We start from the raw sequence: 24,971 nt of genomic DNA, 5'->3' as shown, positions 1-24,971 counted from the left end.
ATATAGATACTTCTTTTGGTATGTAAATGCTAATGGATAATGATATTTTTTTTATTTTAGTTGAACATATATTACTTTGAAGTTAGTTGAATGATAAGTTTAATTTTATGAGTTTTATTTCAATTTGATATAGATAATGATATATAAGTTTGGTGGTTTACATCAAACACATAATGTCGTCGTCATTGATGATTAATCGTCATTTTAACACTATTAACGACAATAAATACTATCATTATTGATTTATATTTTGGTAACTAAATAATATTTTTTAACAACAAGAATCATACAGTCGCTAATTGTTCACATTATTAATAATAGAAAATATTATCATTATTTTATGTTTTGGTAGTTAAAAAATTATTTTTAACGACAAAAAATATTTTCGTTATTGGATTATAATTCAATTGCTGATAATTATTTTTAACGACAAGAATTATACGATCGTTAATTATTTCCACTATTAACAACGAAAAATATTATCATTATTGAATTATAATTCGATCGTTGATAATTATTTTTAACGACAGAAATCATACAATTGCTAATACAATTAATGACGAATCTATCATTCCTATCATTAAATACTTTTATTCGCGGAGTCAATAACGACGTGTGACGACAAAAAAATTCTCATGTTAAAACCCATTTTTCTTATTGTGTCAAGAAACCAATTCCTGGAAGTGTATATAATATGCTCTGTATTTCAAGAATTGAATTGAATAATTATCAAAATAATTTGTTAGTTAGAAATACTTTAGTCAACCTCTTTAGTGGTACAAATTTGACCCAAATGGATAAGTAAAAAGAACACATTTCTATCACATTTGTTGGTATTAATTCTAGCGACAATGATTATACTAAGCTCACGACTATTGAAGAGGCATCAACTTCTTTAGATTTCAACAGTGGCCCGATGAATTAAACGCAATATGAAAGTATCAGTCATGTGCCAACTATGAGCGGCAATTCTAGTGATGGTCATTTGGCCTAAAGAGTATCATCTTCTATTTGGGTTCAAATTACAGATAATGTCTCACCATCATTGGCTTTTCCATCACTTCAACACACATAGTGAGAGTTATGTTTCAGCTGAAGCTCCTAGACTTGGTGATAATCCACCTTATTCGTTCTAGAAAGTTTCACTCAGCAACTCATCATACAATTTAGGTTATCTCAAGAAACCAATTCTTGAAAGTGCATATAACATGCCATATACTTCAAGAATTGAATTGAATAATTATCAAAACAATTTGTTGTTAGTTGAAAATACTTTAGCCAATCTCTTTAATGATACAAATTTTATCCAACTAGGTTAGCAAAAAGAGCATATTTCTACCGCATTTGGTGATATTGACTCTAACAACAGTGATTATACTAAGCTCATGACTATTGAGGCATCAACTTATTTAGATTTTAATAGTGACTCGATGAATGAAATGTAATATGAAAGTATCAGTCTTGTGCCAATTTTGAGTAGCACTTCCTGTAATTTGAACCCCAATAGAAGACGAAACTCCTTGACCCAAATGACCATCACCAAAATTGCCACTCAAAGTTAGCACAAGATTGACACTTTCATATTGTATTTCATTTATTGAGCCACTGTTAAAATCTAAATAAGCTGATGCCTCAGCAGCCATGAACTCAATATAATCACTGTCGCTAGAGTCTACCACCAAATGTAGTAGAAATGTGCTCTTTTTACTTATCCATTTGAGTAAAATTTGTACCACTAAAAGAGGCTAGTTGAAGTATTTCCAACTAATAATAAATTATTTTGATAATTATTCAATTCAATTCTTGAAATATAGGACATGTTATATGCACTTCCACTAATTGGTTATAGAGATAACCTAAATTGTATGATAAGTTGCCGAGTAAAACTTTCTAGAACGAATAAGGTGGATCATCAAATTTGGGAGCTTCAGCTGGAACATAGCCGTCAGTATATGTGTGTTGAAGTGATGGAATCATGTTGCCTTGTTCCAAATTTTGTGATTGCTGTTGGCGTCTCCACAAAGGAACAGGCTGCATACATGCAAATGTTGATTGATAAGTCTTGTTGATCTTGCTCCTTTTACTAATAGGCCGAGCTTGAGTGTTTGATTCAGAAATTTGTCTTTGGTAGCTTCGATACTTCTGCAAATTCATATTAATTGCATCATCAGCAAGATAAAAATATCAAGAAAGAATAAATAATTTGTGCAAAAAGATTTCTGTAAACATGAAAGGTTTGTTCATGATTAAAAACATTTATGTGTTTTATTTACATACTAACGTATACCCATGCCTAAAGGACACCACGATGATATAAATAATATTAAGATTAAAATACAATTATATATTTTTACGTATTATATTAAAATTTGTAAAGACCTTGTAACAATTTTACTTAAATTAAACACTCTAGAAAACTCAAATAAGAAACAAACATATAAAATTTATAATGTTTACCAATATTGTAAATTAAAATATAAAAGTAAAAAAAATTACAAATACTGAACAAAAAATAAAAATTAGAGTTATACAGATTCAGCAAGTGTTTTACCAACCTATATTCTACATATCTGTTTGTATTCTATAATTAAATATCACTCTGTATTCTATAACTCCAAACAAATCAAATATAAAAAAAATTAAATATCAAATAATACACAACAATCAATACTATGCAATCTAAAAGAAATTAAAATGTCAGTACTCTACATTTTTTTGAGTGAGTTTAAATTAAAATTAATTTTTTTGCTCTCCACAACCACTCCCGTCAAAATTCACCAACAATTTTCAAAATTTTTATTTTACCCTCCACAACCATCTTCTTTCTCTCTTGCTCTCCACAACCACAACCACGGCCGCAGCCACCCATCTACTTCATCTCTCTCTCACACCTTTCCCACTTCCACCGGTGTGCAGCCGCGACGACCATGGCCACCCTCAAACCCCCGAATACACACACGTCTATATATACACACACACACTCACACCCCAATATATATATATATATATATACACACACACAAACACACATGGTCGCGGCCATCAACAAAAAGAACCCAAGAGCTCCCGACCACGCATGGTAGGGGAATATGATTTTTTTATATTATTTTAATTAAAAAGGATTTTATTGTAATAAAATAAAAAATAGAATTAATAAAATAAAATAAAAATTATTGAATATCTATCTATAAGTAACTCAATAAGATAGAGTTACTTTGTCTAGCAATCACTAAGCTGTGATTTAATATTTTTAAATCATGGACGATAAAAAAATTTTAAGTATTAAAGATTCAATACTTAAAAATAAAAATTTTAAATTTTAAATTAAACTTCCTACTTTTATATTATTATTTGAATAAAATTTTACACTAAAAATAGTATTTGATCATCCATGATTTAAAAAAAATAACTATAAATGTCAAATTCTTAAATTATACATATTTAAAAAAAGAAGACACTTAAATTATACATATTTAAAAAAAGAAGACACTTAAATTATACGTATTATACCAAAAGGCCTAAAGCACAGAGTTCAAAAAGAAGAAGATGTTGCCCTAAATTATGCATCAAGAAAACTCAAATTTTCAATTAAAAGGGGATTTTATTGAAATTCTGCAAAGACACAACAGGAGGAAAGAACGAAACCGTACTTCAAAATCTGCATTTTTGGAAGCATAAATTCCTTGAAATAGAAAAATTATCAACTCAATGAAAACCTATAACAATTAGATTAAATTCAATGAAATAATAAGATTCACCCAAGTAGATTAAATTCAGCTTGCCCAATAAGATTCACACAAAAAAGGCATTCAAAATTTTTGGAACCCCAATGTAAATTCGTATGTATGTATATTACTGTATTACACCAATTATAATTAAAATAATAAGACAAAAGTTGAAAACAAAGACAAACTCATTCTATATTATATGTATGTATATTACACTATGTATGTATGTAAATAACATAAAACCCAACACAAAATAGAACCAAATTGAATAATTCGACACACTCCATTACAAATTCCAACCCAAGAAAATATTTTAACTTTTCCCTCATTTACATAACTACCAACAAAATCTCAAATGAAACCAAAAGAAAAACAACCAAAAATTTCAGTTCTCAAGAAAAGATTCCAACTTCTATTTTTCAACTCACCCTAAGCAAATTATATAAATTATAAATTATATAAATATGTGGTATCCAGGAACAATACAGAAAAAAAGAAAAAAGACAGAGATTGAGGTGAAAACAGTCTACCAACCCACCGCCATTGCCAAGGTCGGCCGTCGACCCACCGCTATCGGAGGACTCTCTCTCTCTCTACAACGGCCGCGGGATGGGTCCACGATGGCAGCCGACCCACCTCGCGACCGTTAGACACACCCATATATATATATATAGATATAGATATATACACACATATGGATATATACAGAAAACACACACATACATATACACAGCAAACATCCGTCGCACACACCCATATATACAGGGCTGGACCTTTCATGAGGCCCATGAGGTGGTTGCCTCAAGGCCCATGGAAATTGCATTACTTAGAGGCCTATAAATTGAAAACATCCATATTTATAAGGGCTCATTGGCCGCCCACCCCCTTCTTCACAACCTTTCTCCCTCCCTCTCTTTCATTCACTGCCCTAGCCCTGCCTCTCTCACTCCGTCGCGCCTCGCACTCGCCCTCTCCATCGTCATCGGCGGCTCGCCCTCACTCCTCTCACTGATCCATCGTCAGTCGCTCATTGCCTCTCTCTCATCTTGCTGCTCCGTCGCCCTTCGCCATCGCCCTTTCACTCTCGCCCTCTCTCTCTCGCCTCTCGCTACTTGATCGGCAGTCGCTCGTCCTCGCCGGCTCACCTCGTCCTCATGGCCGGTGGCTCGCTGCTCCGTCGCTAGCCCAGCAAGCGTCGCCTCTCACTGCTTTGCTCTGTCACTTGCCCTTACTGGCTCGCCCTCGTGCTTGTGGTCGGTGGCTCGCTGCCCCTTGCTCCGTCGCTTGTTGCTGGTGGATCGCTACCTCTCAATTGCCGATTGGCTCATCAGATTCAGTCTTTCAGATCTACTTCTCAAAAGCTCCAATTCCAGTCTCTAGATCTGCTTCAAGTTTAAGCAGTTAGTTGCTCCTTCACTTTGCTTTGTTTATGATGCATAATGCATTCAGAGATTTGGATAGCTTGCCTATCTATTTTATTGATGTTACTTTCAGCAGTTAGTTGCTCCTTCACTTCGTTTTGTTTATGATACATAATGCATTTAGAGATTTGGATAGCTTGTGTATGTCTATTTTATTAATGTTGGCTGAATTTGGCAATTATGTCACAAGATTGGCTATTGAGAAAAAAATATTCGAACTGATTGATATTTTTTGTCTATTAAAGTAATTTTTAATTGATAATTTAATTTTTTATTAAATTTTATTCTTTGATATGGTGTAAATATTTATTTATTTATTTATTTATTTATATTTTATTATAAAAAAATAAAATTTGGATGTACTAGAGGGCCTATTTTTACATTTTGCCTCAGGACCCCCAAATTTTAGGTCTGACACTGCATATATATATATAGATATATACACACAACACAGAACACAAATACCGGTAGAACACACGCACACAACACACACATACATATACACAGCAAACATCACAAACACACACATAGATCAAACATCACATACCTCTGAGATCTGGCCATAGCAACGAACGACGGACGAAGGGGGGTGGGTCTGTGAGAGAGAGAAAGAGAGAGAGGCCGTGAATGAGGGAGTAAGTGGGTGGGTCAATGAGAGAGAGAGAGAGAGAGAGAGGATAGATAGGTAGAGCAGGAAATTGAAATGTAAAATTTAATCTCAACCATCAAATGTATCAAAAATGATCCCAGTCATTGAAATGTCTATACATTTGAGACATTTCAAAAACCTTTGTATCTTATTATATAGATAGTTATACTTACTTGAGCATACATAATTCTTACTCCATATTTTTGTGCTATTACACATCTTACAGGGTTAGAGATAGTACATATTATTGAACCAAGATCTTCCATGATCAGTCAAGAGTTACAAGTTAGTTTGTATTGCTCACTGATTGTAAGAGAAATACAAGGTCCAAGAGAACTGTAAAGTAGTAGGATCAAGGGTTTTTAGGTATTCTGAATTTTTTTCTTCATATATGCACATCAATACTAATCAATAAATGTAGGGTTTTCTAGGCATTCTGAATTTAATTTAATTTTCAAATTTATTTTATTTGAAGTCCACATGATTAAATAAGAAACTAAATGATCATAGGGGAAAAAAGAATGAAAATACATGTGACACAAAAATATAACCACAATTTTCAGTTAAATAATTGTATCAAGTTTTTATACCAACATAGACATTTTGAAATAATAACACTAGAGAACTGAGAGTAAAACCAGCGACTTTTTTTCTTGCTAGGAGAAATGAGTGTCTTTTACAGCTACCCATTACTTATTGTAATTGCTTATTCATGTTATTACATGCATATGTAAAAGATTATAGTTAGTGGCACCGAACCCCCTATGGTTTAAAAATGTCTTTGAAGGTTGGCCTTGTGGTTTTCTTTTCTTGCACAAACCCCCCGTTCGTTAAGCCAAAAACCCCTTATATTTTTGTTATTTATTATGAAGCATCAAAGTAATGCCGTTTTGGTCCCTAGCTGGAGGAGGGTAGCGGGGCAACCCAATGGCCTTTTGGCAACCCGCTAGAAGGCCACGCGGCAACCTCCAGCTAGCCTGCCCAAGTCTCTTTTCTCTATCTGATCCTGTCCATCCATCTTGCTTTATCACGAGCTGATCCAGGCCATCAATCTTGCTTTATCTCGGGTTATCTCAGCCATCCATCTTGGCTATTTATGTGCCGCCTCGGGATTCGATCATTGATAGGAAAGAGAAAGAGAGAAAATGGCATTAGGGATTAAGGTTTCATTTCTGTCCCTTTTGGCCGAGAGTCTTTGAGGGGGTTTCCTCTCTTAGGGGTCCGGGTAAGATTATTTTATTCTCCATTTTTGTCTTCTGTAAATACTCTGTATATTCTCTTTGTTCACTAACTTGATTTGTAGACCTTTGATCTTGAATTTGTGATCATTGGGTCGATTTTGTTAGTAAGATTAGTGATGTACAGAGAGTCTTATATGTTGATGTAAATCAGTTGTACTCATTTTTTTTATAGTGCAGTGAGCTTTTCATACCAGAATTCAACGTGGACGTAGCCTAAATTTTTTGGGTGAACCATGGTAAAAATCTCGTTCTCTTTGCGTTATTTATTTTTATGTTGTTTATGTTTCTATTTTGTATATCTTGTATATGTTTGTCGTGGTAGTGTTGGGAGTTTAATCCTTTTAGTTCTATCGGAAGTTTTTTTATTTCTGTGATTTGATCTTTGTGAGTCTTTATTGTGCGTTTATCGCCCAACAAATGGTATCAGAGCCTTTATCTTTGATAGCGCTGTTAGGGCTTGAATACTCTCAGAGTCGATCGGTTTCAAATCTAGGGTTATCGTCTGTTTTGTGGTCTCTGTCCGTTTAGGGTTTTCTGAGAATCTAAGTCAATAGGAGTTTTGCTGTGTGTGTCTCAATAAGAGTCTAGAGCCACTTTAAGTTACCTTCGTGCAAGGTGAAGATGATGTCTACCCGATTTGAAATCAGAATATTTGATGGCAAAAGAGATTTTGGAAGCTGGAAAAAGAAAATGAGAGTTCTGCTCTCCCATCATAAGGTGTTGATAGCACTAGAAGCTGATGACCGAAAATGGTCACCAAATCAGCTTGCAAGGACCCAGGAGGTAAGAGAAGAGGCATTCAATCTCATTTTCCTTCACCTTGGTGACACTGTCATACGCAAGGTAGATGGTATGTCTAATCCTATTGATTTATGGAATAAATTAAATTCATTATACTCTGTAATGTCTGCACCTAATTTAGTATACTTGAAAGGCGTGTTGTTTAATTTCAAAATGAATACATCTAAGTCAATGGATGAAAACATAGATGAATTCACTACATTTGCATTATTACTTAGAGGTATTGATCAAGCATTAGGTGACACAAGTGAAGCTATGATTCTGTTAAATTCTTTACCTGATGACTATGATATAGTAAAGCATGCATTAAGGTATACTACCATTGTTCCTAGTTTGGATCTTGTTATCTCGGGTATTAAAGCTAGGGAACTGGAACTAGGAACATCTAAAAGGTTTGAAAATAATTTGTTTGTAAAGAGTAAGAATGAGAAAAAAATCCTTTACCAGTAACAATGATCACACTAATGGGTCAGGGCAAAAGGATAAGAAAAATGATAAGAAAGGTAAACAAAAATGAAAGTGTTATCACTGTGGAAAAGAGGGTCACATTAAGAAATATTGCTATGATTATATTAAAAAACAAAAATAGGGGGGAAATACAAATGTAAATGCAAGAACCTCTAACTGTTTAGCTGAAGTACTTAATGTCTCTTGTTTATCTGCTGAACATGAATGGGTAATGGATTCTGGTTGATCTTTTCATATGTGCCAAAATAGAGAATGGTTTCAAAATTTTAATCAGAGAGAAACTGATACTGTATACATGGGTAATAATCAGTCATGTAGTGTCCAAGGAATAGGTAGCATATCTTTAAAATTGCATGACAATAAAACCATAATTTTAACTAATGTAAGGTATGTACCAAGCTTAAAAAGAAATCTAATATCTCTTGGCACACTTGATGAGTTAGGTTATTCATATAGAGCAGAAAACGGTTTCCTGCATGTTTTTAAAGATGATAATCTTATTTTGTCTTATACTAAGAAAAATGGCTTCTACATTTTAAATGGTTGTTACTCTTCCCCTGTTAACATGCATTCTACCTGCATAGCTAATACTAATAAAACAGATCTATGGCACCTGAGGCTTGGCCATATGAGCCTGAAAGGTCTTCAAGCACTGTCAAATCAAGGCTACCTTGGAACAGTGCTTGTTGGGTCCCTCCACTTTTGTGAACCATGTGTTCTGGGCAAGCAACATAGGCTGAGTTTCCATAAGAAAACTCACCTGGCGAAGGCATGCCTGGAATATCTTCATGCTAACCTATGGGGGCCTTCTGAGGTCCCCACCTTTGGTGGTAACAGGTATTTTCTATCTATTGTGGATGATTTTACTCGAAATGTATGGGTATTTCTATTAAAATCAAAAGATCAAACCCTAGAGAAGTTTAAAACCTAGAAAACAATGGTAGAAAATCAAATAGATAGGAAAATTAAAACCCTTAGGACTGACAATGGCCTTGAGTTCTGCAGTAAAGCCTTTGATACTTTCTGTAATGATCATGGTATACTTAGACATAGAACAGTTAGGAACACTCCCCAACAAAATGGGGTAGCTGAACGGATGAACAGAACCCTACTTGAAAAAGTTAGGTGCTTATTATTCACATCTAACATGTCTAAGTCATTTTGGGATGAGACTTTATCCACTGCAGCTCATTTAGTAAATAGAAGTCCTTCTACTGTTTTAAATTTTAAATGCCCTAAGAAAAATTGGACTGGTAGGAAACTAAATTTAAATTACTTAAAGAGTATTTGGCTGTGAAGTCTATGCTCATAAGTCTGAAAGTAAACTTGAACCTAGGTCTATCAAATGTGTACTTGTTGGGTACCAAGGGATATAGGTTATTGGATAGGGAATCTACTAGAGTTAAAATTATAATCAGTAGAGATGTTATCTTCAATGAAAATATTTTCCCTTGTAAAACCAACAACCTAAAAGAAACAAACACTCAGGAAAACCTAGATGATTTTGTTGTGTTAGAGGGGTCTCAGATTGAGGTGGAGCAACCAGCAAGAAGTAATGACCTGCCAGCTGCTCCAGCCTCACCTGATCAAAATCAATCGAATACTACCTTGCCTATGTCTCATGATGAAAGTACCTCTGATCAAGATGATGATCAAGAGGAATAAGAGAATGAACCTGAGATTGAGATGGAGCATCATAGCTCACCCTAAGATCTCAGTGGCTATCAGCTAGCCCGCGATAGGAGCAGGAGGGTCAAGGTATGCTTACTCTGACTTAGTATACTGTGCTTTAATTACTGGGAATGAATTAGGGAGCAGTGAGCCGACCTCTTATGAGGAGGCTATCAGCTCTAAAGATTTGTTCAAATGGCAACAAACCATGGATGAGGAAATGAACTCCCTAAAGATAAATGGCACCTGAATCTAGTCCCTAAGCCTGAGAAACAAAAACTGATCCAGTGCAAATGGTTGTTCAAATTAAAAGAAGGTATGTCTCCCACTGATCTACTTAGATACAAAACTAGATTAGTTGCTAAGGGTTTCACTCAAATGGAGGGTATAGACTACAATGAAATCTCCTCACCAGTAGTCAAATTTAAGACCATTCGCATGATACTTACTATTGTTGTTCAATTTGATTTAGAATTAGAACAATTAGATGAAAAAACAGCTTTCCTGCATGGTGACCTTGATGAATGTATTTATATAGTTCAGCCAACTGGTTATGTTAATCATACTCATCCTGAACATGTATGCTTACTGAAAAAATTCTTATATGGCTTAAAACAATCCCCAAGACAATAGTATAAAAAGTTTGATAGTTTTGCTCTAGGGATTGGTTTTGTAAGAAGTCAATATGATAATTACTTTTACTTCATTCTCTCTAATATCCTTGTTTATCTATTGTTGTATGTAGATGATATTCTGATAATCGATACGTCCAAAGATAAAATTAGTGAATTAAAGTTAATGTTAAACACTAATTTTGATATGAAAGATCTAGGACCTGCTAGGAAAATCCTAGGAATGACAATAGAGAGAGAAATAAGTAAATCAACTTTGAAAATTCATCAACATGACTATCTTATTAAAGCTGTTCAAAGGTTTGGTATGCATAACTGTAAAACTGTAAGAGTTCCTTTAGCTAGACACTTTGCTCTATCTAAATCTCAATGCCCTATAATTAATTCAGAATTAGTTAAAATGGAAGATATCCCCTATGCCAATGCAATCGAAACTGTTATGTATTCAATGATTAGTACTAGGCCTGATCTTGAATATTCAATATCTCTGCTTAGTAGATATATGTCAAATCCTGGAAAAACTCATTGGGATGCACTGAAATACATGTTAAGATATATTAATGGATCTGTAAACATTGGCATGTGTTATAAAAGAAGATTTGATACTCTTAATCTTGTGGGATATGTATATTCTGACTTTGCAAGTGATAGGGACTCAAGGAAGTCAACAACTGCATGCTTTTTCACCTTGAGTGGAAATTGTATCAGTTGAAAATCCCAACTTCAACCTCTGGTGGCTTTGTCCTCCACCGAGGCTGAATATGTAGTTGTGACTGATGCCTTCAAAGAGGTTATTTGGCTGCAAGGTCTAATCAAGGAGATCCATTTGCTTCAAAGCAAAGTAGCTGTGTTCTCAAACAATCAAAGTGCCATTCACCTCTCCAAGAACCCGATATATCATGAACGAACCAAGCATGTGGAGGTAAGGTATCATTATGTTAGAGATTTAATAGCTAATGGCACTATGAGCATTTTGAAGATGCCTACAGAGAATAACCCAGCTGACATAGGGACAAAAGTTCTAACTGCAACCAAGTTCAAGCACTGCTTGGACCTGTTGCATGTTGGAGTTGGTTGAACTATCAACCAACACGAGCTATGAAGGTAAGAATTGAAGCATGCTTCACTTTTCAAGATTGGGAGTTTACTGATACTTTGATGCTTCAAGGTGGAGATTATTATTTATTATGAAACATCAAAGTGATGCCGTTTTGGTCCCTAGCTGGAGGAGGGTAGCGGGGCAACCCCGTTGCCTTTTGGCAACCCGCTAGAAGACCACGCGGCAACCTTCAGCTGGCCTGCCCAAGTCTCTTTTCTCTATCTGATCCTGTACATCCATCTTGCTTTATCGCGAGCTAATCTAGGCCATCAATCTTGCTTTATCTCGGGTTATCTCAGCCATCCATCTTGGCTATTTATGTGCTGCCTCAGGATTCGATCATTGATGGGAAAGAGAGAGGGAGAAAAGGGCATTGGGGATTAGGGTTTCATTTCTGTCGCTTTTGGCCGAGAGTCTTTGAGGGGGTTTCCTCTCTTAAGGGTCCGAGTGAGATTATTCTATTCTCTATTTTTGTCTTCTGTAAATGCTCTGTATATTCTCTTTGTTCACTAGCTTAATTTGTAGACCTTTGATCTTGAATTTGTGATCATTGGGTCGATTTTGTTAGCAAGATTAGTGATGTACAGAGAGTCTTATATGTTGATGTAAATCGATTGTACTCTTTTTCTTTATAGTGCAGTGAGCTCTTCATACCAGAGCTCAACGTGGACATAGCTCAAATTTTTTAGGTGAACCACGGTAAAAATCTCGTCCTCTTTGTGTTATTTATTTTTATGTTGTTTATGCTTCTGTTCTGTATATCTTGTATATGTTTGCCATGGTTGTGTTGGGAGTTTAATCCTTTCAGTTCTATCGGAAGTTTTTTGATTTATGTGGTTTGATCTTTGTGAGTCTTTATTGTGCATTTATCGCCCAACAAGTTTCCTATGATTTTACTTTAAATTCCACCTAGACCCTCTATGGTTTTAGAAAACAAAGGCATGTTTTCTATACAATTAAATGCAAATTTTCAAATAAATCCTAATCTTGCATCTAGAAAGCAACAAATTTTTCTAGTGTTGATACCTATCCATACATGGAAACCCTACATAGGAAAACTAAGGTGATGTTCTTTTTGTGTTTCATTTTTCAGTTTTGAATTCATTTTCAATTTTGTGTTTTGAGTGTCTGTTTTGAGATTGCTAAAAACATGTTCTTTTTGTCATTCTAAAAAAATGTTTCTTAAAATTGAAAAACGCGTTCACTTTAAGATTTTAAGAAAAAATATTTTATAATATTTTATTCAATAAATTTGACTTAAAATAAATTATAAATATTTATTAATGAATTATAAATTTAATTTAAAAAATTTAAAATATAATACCAAAAATAATTGATGATTTAATTATATATAATAATGTATTAAAATTACAAAGTATTTTAATACATTATTAGAAACATGTTTTCAACACAAAATAACTATATATATATATATATATTAATACATTGTGCATGCCTGCTCTTCCTGAAATTTTCCAACGCCTTCCGTCTTTCTTCTTCATTATCGTTCTGTCCATCCACGAAATCCATCATAATACATTTATATATATATATATATGATACATATTTTTTGAAAACACAGTAGCCAAGGGGAGACTTTTCACCCCTCAATTGATTTAATCAACATGTAAATGTGTTTCTGGGCGTGGAAAGCAATGGTGGGTAGGCCATGGCAGCGGTGGATCTGAGCGTGGAGGGCAATGGCGGGCGATGATGGCAGATCTGAGCATGGAGGGCAGTGACGAGTGATGGCAATGGCACTGATGGCAGTGGTAGTGGCAGATTTAGGCTTGGAGGACAGTGACAGTGATGGCAATGGCGGTGGAAGAACTAGGTTGCTTGTTGGAAGAGAAAAGGAAAAGGGAGTGTGAGGGAGTCTGGAAGAGAGAAGGAAATGAGAAGGAGATGGGAGCATGGTCGGCAGCATTGCATGAGAAGAAAAACGCTTGCGTTTTTCGTGTTTTCAATTTTAACCGTGTTTTGGCTGAAAATAGCCAAAACGGTTTTTTGGTGTTTTCCATTTCCTTTACAAATTTTTTGCTTGTTTTTAAAAATGTGTTTTTGAAAATAGTAAAGAGAACACATTTTCGTTATTTTGAAAAATTGAAAATTGAAAACGAGTTGAAAACGGCAAAGAAAGAGGCCCTAAATGAGTGAACTAGTCCCAGTTGAGATGTTCAATTTTATTCCTCCTAATTGTAGTTCCACTTGAGGCGGGTTATCTGCCGTAGTGTACAGTACAAAAAAAGGGGTTTTTTCTTCTCTTTTTTTTTTTCAAAATGCCAGTGGAAGTGGCAAAAAGATTTCAGGTATGCTATCCCCGATGTTAAAGGAAAACATAGGAAAAAACCAGTGCCAGAAAAGTTCCCAGTGTTTACAAATGGCAGAACCAATTACCGGCTGTTATAATCGCTGGTAATAGCTTTTGAACACCAGTTTTGGTACACTATTGTCAGCGTTTATAAATGCCATGAATGTGATAGAACACCAATAACTTTGTTCAATCATAATGCATAAAAGCACCAAATCAGATGATAAACACTGGGGAAAAACAAATGAAAGACACAATACCCTGCCTCCTTTTGGTTATTCCCAATTTTGTTAACCAGTTACAAATAATTCACAAACAAGTATCTACTATCCACTTTAATGGTCAACCATCCCCTACCATCTATTCACAAAGAAACATCCAACAATGATCAACCTAACAAACAAGCATTTCAACCACCACTTATCATCCATCCAGCAGTTCACAAGCAAACTCATCTAAGAAATATCAAAATTTTCATATAATGTAAAAAGGTCAGCATCCATCATATCATGTGCAACAAGTACAATATTCAAAAACATATATACATGCAACAAGTATAACATCCAAAAATTAAAAAAAAAAAAAACAAAAAGTAGCAGCATTCAAGAAATTTAATACATACTAAATTTGTTTTAATAAATTGAACATATTAAAATAAGAATCCTTTTGGCAAGTTTTGTTTAGTGTTTATTATTCCAAACTTAAAAGGCATTTGAAGACAGACAATGTGCATTAATATACATCTAAGATATGGAAATCAATAACTTTCATATAAGATGAAATATGCACAACCAAATATAACAAACCTGCAAGTGACCGGCTACTTGTTCCATAGTCAATCAAGGCACATTCATTAGCTTGACAAGTTTCTTTGGAACAGCATCTGGATTGCATCAAAAAGGGAGAGGAAATTAATCAATCAGGCAAGACAAAATGAAAATAAAAGAGCAACCCTAAAAAGGATCAGTTAATTCAACAGAAATATGTCAATATACAATAAGAATGAGAAGAATTCCTGCCACTGAAATCCCTTACTTTCAGGACCGCCCATGGCTTTAACAATTGTTTGCCAATTTTATTCCACAAGTGGACATATCGTAACAAATAGTATAATGATGAGTAGAGTATCAACCTCACAAGAATTGGCTATTGACTTCTACTTTAATCACGCTTAACTTTAACAAATCTCACACACAATTATAAGGTTATTAACAGTTGGTTCTACACTAACTAGAACTAATTCACAAACTATGGACGAACAAGAGCAATTCTTTTGATTTCAAAATTCAATAATCCACAGTACTAGGGTTCATGAGTTCACCATCGTTCTTTATATGATTTAATCCTTCATTACTCGAGTTTGCCGCTTTTTGCCCTAAGTTGAAAATCAATGATCTTATGTCAACCGAAAGCCTCTCTTGATGGTCATTTGATTCTATGCTTATATATGAGATTAATTATCTCTAATCAACCTACGAATATATGAGTACGCATTCACTCCCACTAATCATCCCATAATGATTTCACAAGACATAATAGTATCTCTATCTATTGAATCTCTCAAAAACAATATAAATCACAAACACGCTTTAATGGCAATCAAACATCAAAACAGAATCAGAGTATAATAAACAATCAATTCGGAAAACAAGAACACAGCAAAAACGAGCAACTTCAAATTACCTCGAGTCGATATGCTTGTTTCAAAGTATGCTTGTACATATTAGATACCATTGAGTTGTTAATACAAGATAATATGACAAACACATATGTCAAGAATAATTGTAAATCTTCCTACTAGCATCCAACATCCAAAATATTACAAGAAGTTTCTTGAATTATCTTTTTATTATTTGGCGCTTTTTTGTACAAACGTTAGAAACTTCTTCAGTTATCTTTTAACAAGTCAACTTCTTAATCAAGATACTATACTAGTTACTGACAAACTTATTGCTCTAAGATGTAAAATGAAAAGGAATCTAGAAAACTACTCCTCTTTACCGACAATTTTAAAGCTTCCACCTTTCTCAAAAGAATATTTTAGAAAATATATATGAAAATTTTCAGTGTAATGGAGGAGACTACAGAATGTAAAATTCAAACATTTTAGATAAGAACCTAAAATATTCATAAAGAAAATTGAAACTCAGTACTTGAGGAAGTAAATGGGTAATGCAATATTTCATGTATCATGTCCAACAATAACATAGAATCCGACCATTATAATGAGGTTTTGGTAAATGAAAGGTTTTACCACATTTCAATGCTATTACCTACCAATTAATGAATTTAATTCTTTGCCCATTAGGATTTTTTTACATAAATGAAAATATTATTTTCAATAGATTAAGTGGTGTCGATCTTCTCTACCCAAACCAAAGAGCTGCATATTGAAAAGGACCTATAAGTACAACTAAACAGTGCATTCTTCAATCACTCACCCAATCAAGTAACAAAATCTTTATTTCTTTTTGGCTTTGCCTTAGCTAATGTAATACCGCATACCTTTTTATGCAAAATTGAGGATTTATTTAACGAGGCATTTTGTGGAAATTTTGGTAAATATATTTGTGGTTTATTCCTCAATAATTTCAAGAAAATTATAACAAGATCGGCTACCAGCATGGCCGCCAGGGGACTATGACAGCCAAAGGCACAATCAACTATGGAGTTTCCACATGGTAGGAGCTTTACAGTTAACTGTTGGATCAGCTTCCAGGTCAGTGAACAATAAGGGAATCAACACCACAATTGATTGTCGAGGTCTAATGTGTATTGCCAATGTGGAAATTCTAAGAAATTGACTATTGGGCAGCCGTTGCTAAGGGTTCATTTTTATTAAAACTTGGCATGGAAACAAAATATGTTTCTCTTTTGAGTTACATGAAAGGATAAGAATTGTTCAAATTTGCATAAAAGTTTGACCTTTTTCACATTACATGAAACCATGGTCATCTCATATGTAGTTGGGGGTCTTTGGGAATGTGTTTACCAGGCTGATGGATTTCAACCTAGAGTGGGAGTAGGGGAAGCAACTCACTCTTGGACATAGGTTCGGGATATGGTGAAACATAGAGCAATTTGATTTGGCTCCTTTTGTAGACAAAGTTCAATTATTTCATGCTATTTATCATGAGAAGTGCTCCTTCTGACCCAATGAGATTGATTGAACTGGTTGCAATAGTGGCGGAGTGTCGTGATCCAACAATTTGCGTGGTGGGGGGTGGCGGGCACCTGCAAGTACTACAATGCTCAAGTCAGTGAGGATCCAGAATGCTAGAGTGTGGGTAAGGCTTGGAAGGAACATACCTTGGCCTGTAATCAGCCTGGTTTGTATAGAGATTGAGGTACCTTGCACATCGCCGACCGTCATGGGACAACAAAGGGCCGAGATGCACGGTAATGATAGGGATTATCCTCGAGGATCTTGGATCTAATGAAGATTGCGAGTTGATGAGGATCGGTGTCTGTGTTGTTCGGGGTTGATAGAATTCGTTACTGGCACAAAAATCTCCGTTTAAATGAAAACATTATCCAAGCTCTTGGGCCAAGATTTAGCTTGGGAACCAGGCTAAGTGTTGAGTTGTGGGCCTGCCGCCAGGACATGGCCCAATGGATCAGTACGGTTTAGAGCCCCCCAGGTCAAATGTTTGCAAGGGCGAGCATCCAAGCTTGGAACACAACCGAGGTGGTGCTTCGACTTATCTTGGCCACGGGTCGATCTTGTTGGGGTCGAGTTTGGCAGTTCGGTGGGGTGCTTCCTAGGGCACTGACAAGAAGCGCATGCGGTTTTGAAATTCGAGGCGTCAGTTCCAAAAGATGTGACGTCATGGGTGGATAAGGAGTTGTCCCGTCGTTTTAACCCAAGGCATTCAATGCGTATCAGGCGTCGTGACCGGTGGCGCGATCTCCATGGGTGATTGGCGACGCTTGATCTTTGTCCGTTGGATGCATCGAACGGTATTGATTTGTTATTTGGGATGGGCCTAGATCGCAACCGTTGGGCGATATCTATATAAGGACACCTATAGCCCGTTTTCCCGCGTCTTACTACTGCGTTTGCGACTGATTTCTGAACCCTAATTTCCCAAGAGCTTCTGTATTCTTCCTGCCTTCGATTACTCATGTGTTTGGGCCAAGTTCCCCCTTTCACTCTTCTCCTACAGATTCCGCTCGTTTCCACAAGTAACTTCATGAAATTGATTCTTTGGATTCTTCACTCTTCCGCTCTTTTTGCTACTTTATGATGGTTTATCGAGTGTTATGGCGAGTTTGGGGAGTGATTCTGGGAAAGGAAGTGTTTCCATAATTGTCATAGGAGAGCTCCCGGCGAATAATCTGGCACTTGGTCATCGGGCATTGCTAATTGAGCCTAGGGGAATGATTGGGTAGTTGAAACATAGATCGAAGTAGGAATGGGGTATCGACTGCTAACAGCTCTGTTTTCTCTGGTTCCCCGAGGTAGTGTAGGTGTTGGATCCATGGTTGGATCACCTTCAAGTCCGTTTTTTTGGCGCGAGTCGTGATTATAGCTGGGTGAGTGAGGACGTGTCCAAGGTTGCCTCAATGTACAACTCCCCGAACAGCGTCGCCGTGTTGAGCTCACGAATCCTTTTGTTAGCGGTTGAAGACGAGGGTTTGTTTGAGTGTCGACCTTGTAAGGAAGAGGAGTTGGTCTTCATGGCCACAGGCTTAGGGTCGATTTTTATGTACGAGACGTTCTTTACATGTCTTCGACTCCCATTCACCGAGTTCCAGTGCTTGGTGTTGGTAATGTTGAATGTCGCCCTGACCCAGCTGCACCCAAACAATTGAGCCTTTGCGAGGGCCTTTGAAGTGTTGTCAAGCTTTTTAAGTCGAGAAGTAAGCACAAGGGTCTTCTTTTCTTTCTTCCAGTCAAAGGGCATCAGCAAAGGTAGCTGCGTTTCTTTGAGTGGGTTGCCAAGGAGGAAGTTGCTAAAGACCTTTGACAACTCCTATAAGAATTTCAAAGCCAGCTACTTTAAAGTGGCCTCTCGGTAGGATGTATTTGCTTTCTTCTTAGACGAGAACGCGGCCACCAAATTCCCTTTGTGCTGGAGCAACGAGTTGAGCTCCATTATAGGGGTGGAATATCGAAGCTTAAGCTCAGAGGACCAACTGACGGTGGATCTCCTCAAGGATTGCCTAGTATTGGAGAGCTCAACCCTTGTTAAGTATGGGAATGACTAAGAGGGTCTAGCCGCTTATATGGATCAGTTTTTGTCTTGCTTTTCTTTTCTGGCTAACTCTTGTTATTGCTTACCCTGTTTGTTGTTGCTTACCTTGTTTGTTTTCTACTTCAGGTGAGATGACCCCCAAGATGACTACCGAGGAGGTGAGGTTGCGCATGCTACGGAAAGGGGGGGGCTAAGGTCAACTCGAGGTTGGTGCGCAAGGTGGTCGCCGGGAAGGCCCCTGTTTTAGAAAAGGGTGCCTAGCCGTCCAAGGCCCCCGTGTCAACTAAGGACCCAATGCCGGCTCCCCATTCAACTTCCCAACCTACTTCTTCGAAAGGCACGATCTCTCATCGGGCCGAGGAGCAAGCCAATGCCAAGGAAACCCCGTTGCAACGGAAGAGGCCGAGAACTGCTTAGGAGGAGGAGTCTGGGCCATCCAAGACCTCAAGCTTGGTCATCAATCAACCATCGGGCGCCGAGCAACTTCTATCGAGGCCCAGCTTATGGGGTTGTGATAACGTCGAGGCCGATGCGAGAGGCCTCTAGAGCAAGGAGTTTCGACCCAAGGCCTTTGTGGAGGATCATCTCTCCCTCCCCTCCGACCAGCAAAGGGAAATGGAGCTTGGAGTTGGGGGGATGTGTCGTTGGACCGAGATGCAGTCCCCCCGCATCGCCAGTGCTTGCTGGACGTTGGAGTTGGAGTTCCAAGCCCAATCAAAGCGGGTCAGCCGAGCCTACAAGGAGGTGATCGAGGGGGGAGGTGGCCATCGAGATGGGGATGTTGCGGAAGCGGGTTTTCAATGCGGATGACCAGGCTCTTTGAGCTGAGGACCGCTCCGGGAAGTTGTTGCAGTAGCGAGAGCACAATTTGGAGAAATTGTCGATGTTGAAGGGGGAGGCCCAAGTTGCCAAAGCCATTGCTCTAGAAGGGACCGAGAAGGCAATGAAGCTGTCGGCCAACCTTGCCACCGCTGTCCTCCATGCCAACCAAGCGAAGCTCGAGGTTGCCAAGCTGAAGACTTAGGTAGCGCTATTAACCTAAGACTATGCGAAATTACCCTTAGATAAAATAGGCCTCTCTCAACACTCACAAATCCTCTCGGTGTTAATAGGAATTGAAATAGAAAACTTAAGCAATCAAACAGAATGAAAATAAGAACAAGAAACAATCAAACCAGCAGCACGGATTTATTCTGGTTCGGATTGCATATGATGCAACCCTACATCCAGTCTTCAAAACCCCCTCCAAGAGCAGTCTTTATTCAGAGAATCAATCAATACAGCAGCAAGAAAACATCCTCCCTATTTCCGAGTACACCCAGCACTTGGTTCTCTCTCAAGATTACAAAAGCTACCACAAAATCTAGCATTTCCTCTCAGAGAACATACAACACTCGTTACAATAGAAAGAGACTTAATTCAGCACTCTCACACACCCCCTTACCCTCTATTTATAGAGTAGGCAGATATCCCCATAGAAGACATTAAATATTTACAGTTTAACCCCCCACTTATTACTAATTATAGTTTTTGGGTTACAACTTCTATTTAATTCTTCAAAGGAACTCTAGCGTACTGCCATCATTCACTGCTACTGCCATCATCTTCTTCTTATACCATATACTCGAGACAACCTTTTAACATGCACCACGGTACAAGCCGAGGTTGAGAGCTTGAAGGACGAGGCCGTTAACCAATTCCTGGATGGTTTTGCGAAGGCATTGTCCCAAGCTCTAGTGTTTTTTCCTAAGGCTGACTTCTCAACCTGCGGTGCCTTCAAAGAGGTTATGGTTAGTCAGCTCGTGGATTTGCCTTTGGTAGATCCAGTTGGCTAGGCCAAGGCCTTGGTAGAGATGCCGAACGCCGAGGGGGACCGACCTGTGAAGGATGCCAACCAGCCTGGCGATCACACGATTACCTTCAAGTTCACTTCTAAAGCAGTTGTTGAGCCTGTGTCTGAGCCTGCCCCCAAACTTGCTGAACCCTGACTCTTATTTTCTCTTTCTTTTTGTTGTAAATTTGTAGTACAGGTCGACATTTCTTCTATAATTTTGACTTCAACGTAATAAACAATATTTCCTTGATTTTCTACCTTGTTCGATGTTAGTTCGTTTGTTGAGTGCATTTCCTCTGTTGTTTTCTGTTTTCCTTCCAAGATTGAGTCAGGAAATGTAATAAATAATCTTTTCTCGATTTTCTACATTATTGATGCAAGTCTTCTACAATTTTGATTCTTTAAAGGACATTTTTGCTCGGCTATTTGTTGCGCGTGATTGATTTTGTATGTCAATTTGATTGTGCATAATATATTTTGTTGTTGTCTTCTTTCTTACTTCCAGCACTAGGTCGGGCGGGTGCATTTGTTTCAAGGTGGTTTGAGGAGGCCGGGATGTCCCGAGGTCCACCCGCTGATTGACCGGGGCACTCGGGGGTGGACTGACCGAGCCTAGCTAGGCAGGACACGACTTAATAGTCTGAGATGACGAGACCCGAGGTCCGCCCGCCAGGAATGGCCCTGGCGCAGGTGGGCGAACTGACCAAGCTTGCCTAGGTAGGGAGACAAGGGTGACTCGAGGTTCGCCCGCCAGGACTAGCCCGGGCACAGGTGGGCGGACTGACCTAGCCTGTCTAAGCCAAGGCACATCTTAGTGATGTGACTTGCAAAAGAACTAAACATTGGTAAGAGGACCTCAGTGTAGAACCAGATAATAAGTCATCTAAATTGAATATCTAATTTTATTGGTAAGAGGACCTCGATGTAGAACCGGATAATATGCCATGTAACAAAACTAAAGAAACAACGGCATAATCAAAGAAAATAATAAGATTGAATCTAAGTAAGAAACACAAAATCAGACTTTAACTTCTTTCAACAAATAAATTAACTCAAGTACTCTTTGAACCATAAACAATTCTCAGGGATGATCGTGAGATTGTTACTTTGCTGTAATACTTCCGTAGGTTAGCTGCATTCCATGCCCTTGGCAGGGGTCGCCCTGAGAACTTGGGAGGTTTTGGGATTGATCTAACGTTTAGATTTCCGCCAATCCCCATGGTTTTGAAGTATTTTCTATGTTTAATACCAAACTCATACATTATTAGAATCGGTTGGATTGTAAGTGGTAATCTGTTTTAGAAGTTTAGAAGATTCGAAAGTTCAATTTCATATAGCATTTTAATAAGCGTTTAAGGTTAATTATAGAAAAGTTATTTGCGAGAGGTTACCATGAGGCAGGGAGAGACAGCAAGGAGGTGGTCATGGAAGTGGCAGTGGCATAAACCCCAAATCCTGAAGAAAGCCTCCAATAGAAAAGTTATTTCATAATGCCAGTTCAATTACAAATTTTCAGTTTATAAAAAGACAAAGTAATCAGCAGGAAGTTCGTTAGAGTGGAGGAGAGAGAATTGTTAAAGAAGAAAAGTTTTAACTGAGCCATCATGAGATAGTATGATAATGAATCCATATATAAGCTGAAAAACACATGCAAATAACCTCTCAAGAGCATCCAATGACATAAAGAACATCAAGGGCTTGCTCAAAAGCGAGAAGAACAAAATGACTTCTGTTGCACATAAAAGTCAGGAAGACCGTAACTAACAGCTTAACAATGATTTGATTATGGATTTTCCATTTTCTTTTAATCAAATGGTAACTGCTAAAACTCCATGGCCAGACCAGACCCAAAACATCATCGCCAGCAAGTATCCATTTGAATGGTCACTATTTGGTGTGAGTTTAAACTACAAACTAATCAAATAAACAACAAATGTAACAGTTTCGGTATTGACTATTGAATTGTTATGGACCTTAAACTCTGCCAAAAACCATAACCAGACCCTGAATTATAATTCAAAGTAATCCTATAAACAGGAATGAGAAAATGTCAAGAAGCAACACCTTTTCAACCCTCTGAAAAGCTCGAACAACAGCCCGCCAATTCTCCGGCTCCAAAACCTTCCGAAACTCCCTCCACAACCGGTCCCTCTCTTCGTGCCACTTGGACTTGTACTCTACTTCCTCTGCCCCCTCCACCCACCTCTGTCTCTCATCCGACCACTCCTTCGTCCTCCTCCCATCATCCAACTTCACTGTCAACACCCTCCCATGAAACTCCACCCCATCAAAATCCACCGCCTTCATTGCCGCCTTCTCCTCAGTAGCCCAAACCCCGTGTTCCTCTCAGTCTCGTTGTGGCCCTTTATCAGTATAACATTCTTTATTGGCCCGAATTGGCGAAAGAACTCAGCCAGTTCATGCTTCTTAATCCATAACGGAAGATTCCCCACAAAGATTTTCCCCTGCTGCCAGAATTCAACTCCTGGGGGTTCATTCGTAACCGAATTCCCCCAAATCCTATTTTCCCTTTCTTCAGGCGGGAATGACGGCGGAGACGGCGCCGGTGGTGGCGGAGAGAGTTTGCTGGTTAACCGGAGCTTGGTGGTGAGACTGGGGGAACTGGAATTGGCGCTGGGATTATTTGCGGGATTTACGAGGGTTTTGACGGGGTTTGTGGAGAACTCTGGTTTCGCCGGAGGAGGTTTGGATGGGGAGGATTTGATGGACTTGAGGTGAGTGTTGGGGCGGCGGATGTTGCCGGAAAGGGAGGAGGAAGAGGTGGAGGAGTTGTCAGATTCGGAGGATTGGGGTTTAAGGGAGAGGAGAGAGCGCATCTGGAGGCAGAGGATGAACTTTCCGGTATTTTAGAAAAGAATAAAAATTTATTTTTGTACTTAAAATGGTTGATTGATGATTAATTGACAACTCATGAGATTGAACTTTGATTGGAATAATTAAGAAAGATTATCGTGATTTAATTAAGAAGTGGTCTATAAAAAATAATTTATTAATTATTTATGAACTTAAAGAATTTAATGAAAAATATTTAATTTATTTTGTTTGAATTGGAAAAAAATTATAGATTTTTTTAATTTTAAAATATAATTTAAAATTAGTATAAAAATTAATTTGTTAAGGTTGTGCAACAAGGAAGTTTGTGGCCTAGCAATTGTGCGTGCAAAGGTATGGACGAGGTCTTGGGTTTGATGAGGGAAATGTTGGAATTTATTTTTAATAAAAGAGATAGAATCACTTTTAAAATAAAAATGAACATATATAATATTGAGGGAGCTTGTAGCATAGGCGGTCACACGTGCGGGGGGGTAACTTGGTGATGTGAGTTTGAGCCAAGGTGTGTGCGCGCGGGCATGGGAGAAAAAAGGCTGAAATTATTTCAGCCACAAGACGTCAAAATGACACTATTTTGGGAGCTCATGCGTAGTTGCTGGGTGGCACCATGTGGCGTGCGTTGGGAAGCCCTTAGCCTTGGCTACCAAGCTTCTTTTTTCCTATCTATTTAAGGCCTTTTGATAGCCAAATTACACCCCCTCTATAAGAAGAAAAATTATAGAAACTCTACCAATTTATTTATCCAAGGAAAAATACGTATGTGAGATATATCTAAAATCAATTTGGCAATATTTATTGAAATTATTCTCAAGCCTTATTATATTATTTTATGATGATTTTGGTTAGAGGGTTTCAAGACGCAACATCGATAATTTTGTCAATTCAAAGAAATTCTACAATTAAAATGATAAACATAAATTTGGTGAGGGTTTAATAATTATTGTGTGTAAATCATTCTATTATGACCTGCATATGATGACGGGAAAGTATCTAAGCATGAGGCTGTGAATTTCTGACCGTGTGAGTCTCGAGATGGGTCCTATAAGAAACCACTATAGACTACCA

The 24,971-nt window shown here is 37.5% G+C and overlaps 1 long non-coding RNA gene across 1 annotated transcript; it reads right to left on the bottom strand.

Annotated features, from left to right (window-relative positions):
* Positions 1-1,955: 1,955 nt before the first annotated feature.
* On the bottom strand, positions 1,956-23,902 carry LOC127813554 (uncharacterized). The gene is made up of 3 exons (XR_008026120.1): positions 23,118-23,902; positions 14,828-14,904; positions 1,956-2,142 (listed from the first exon to the last, which is right to left on the bottom strand). It is a non-coding gene; the product is annotated as an uncharacterized LOC127813554 (long non-coding RNA).
* Between the last annotated feature and the right edge of the window lie 1,069 nt (positions 23,903-24,971).

The sequence above is a fragment of the Diospyros lotus genome, chromosome 11 (genome assembly GCF_014633365.1).
Source record: "Diospyros lotus cultivar Yz01 chromosome 11, ASM1463336v1, whole genome shotgun sequence".
Classification (NCBI taxonomy): domain Eukaryota; kingdom Viridiplantae; phylum Streptophyta; class Magnoliopsida; order Ericales; family Ebenaceae; genus Diospyros; species Diospyros lotus.
Note: the sequence above shows the minus strand (reverse complement) of the source record. Positions and strands in the feature narration are given on the sequence as shown.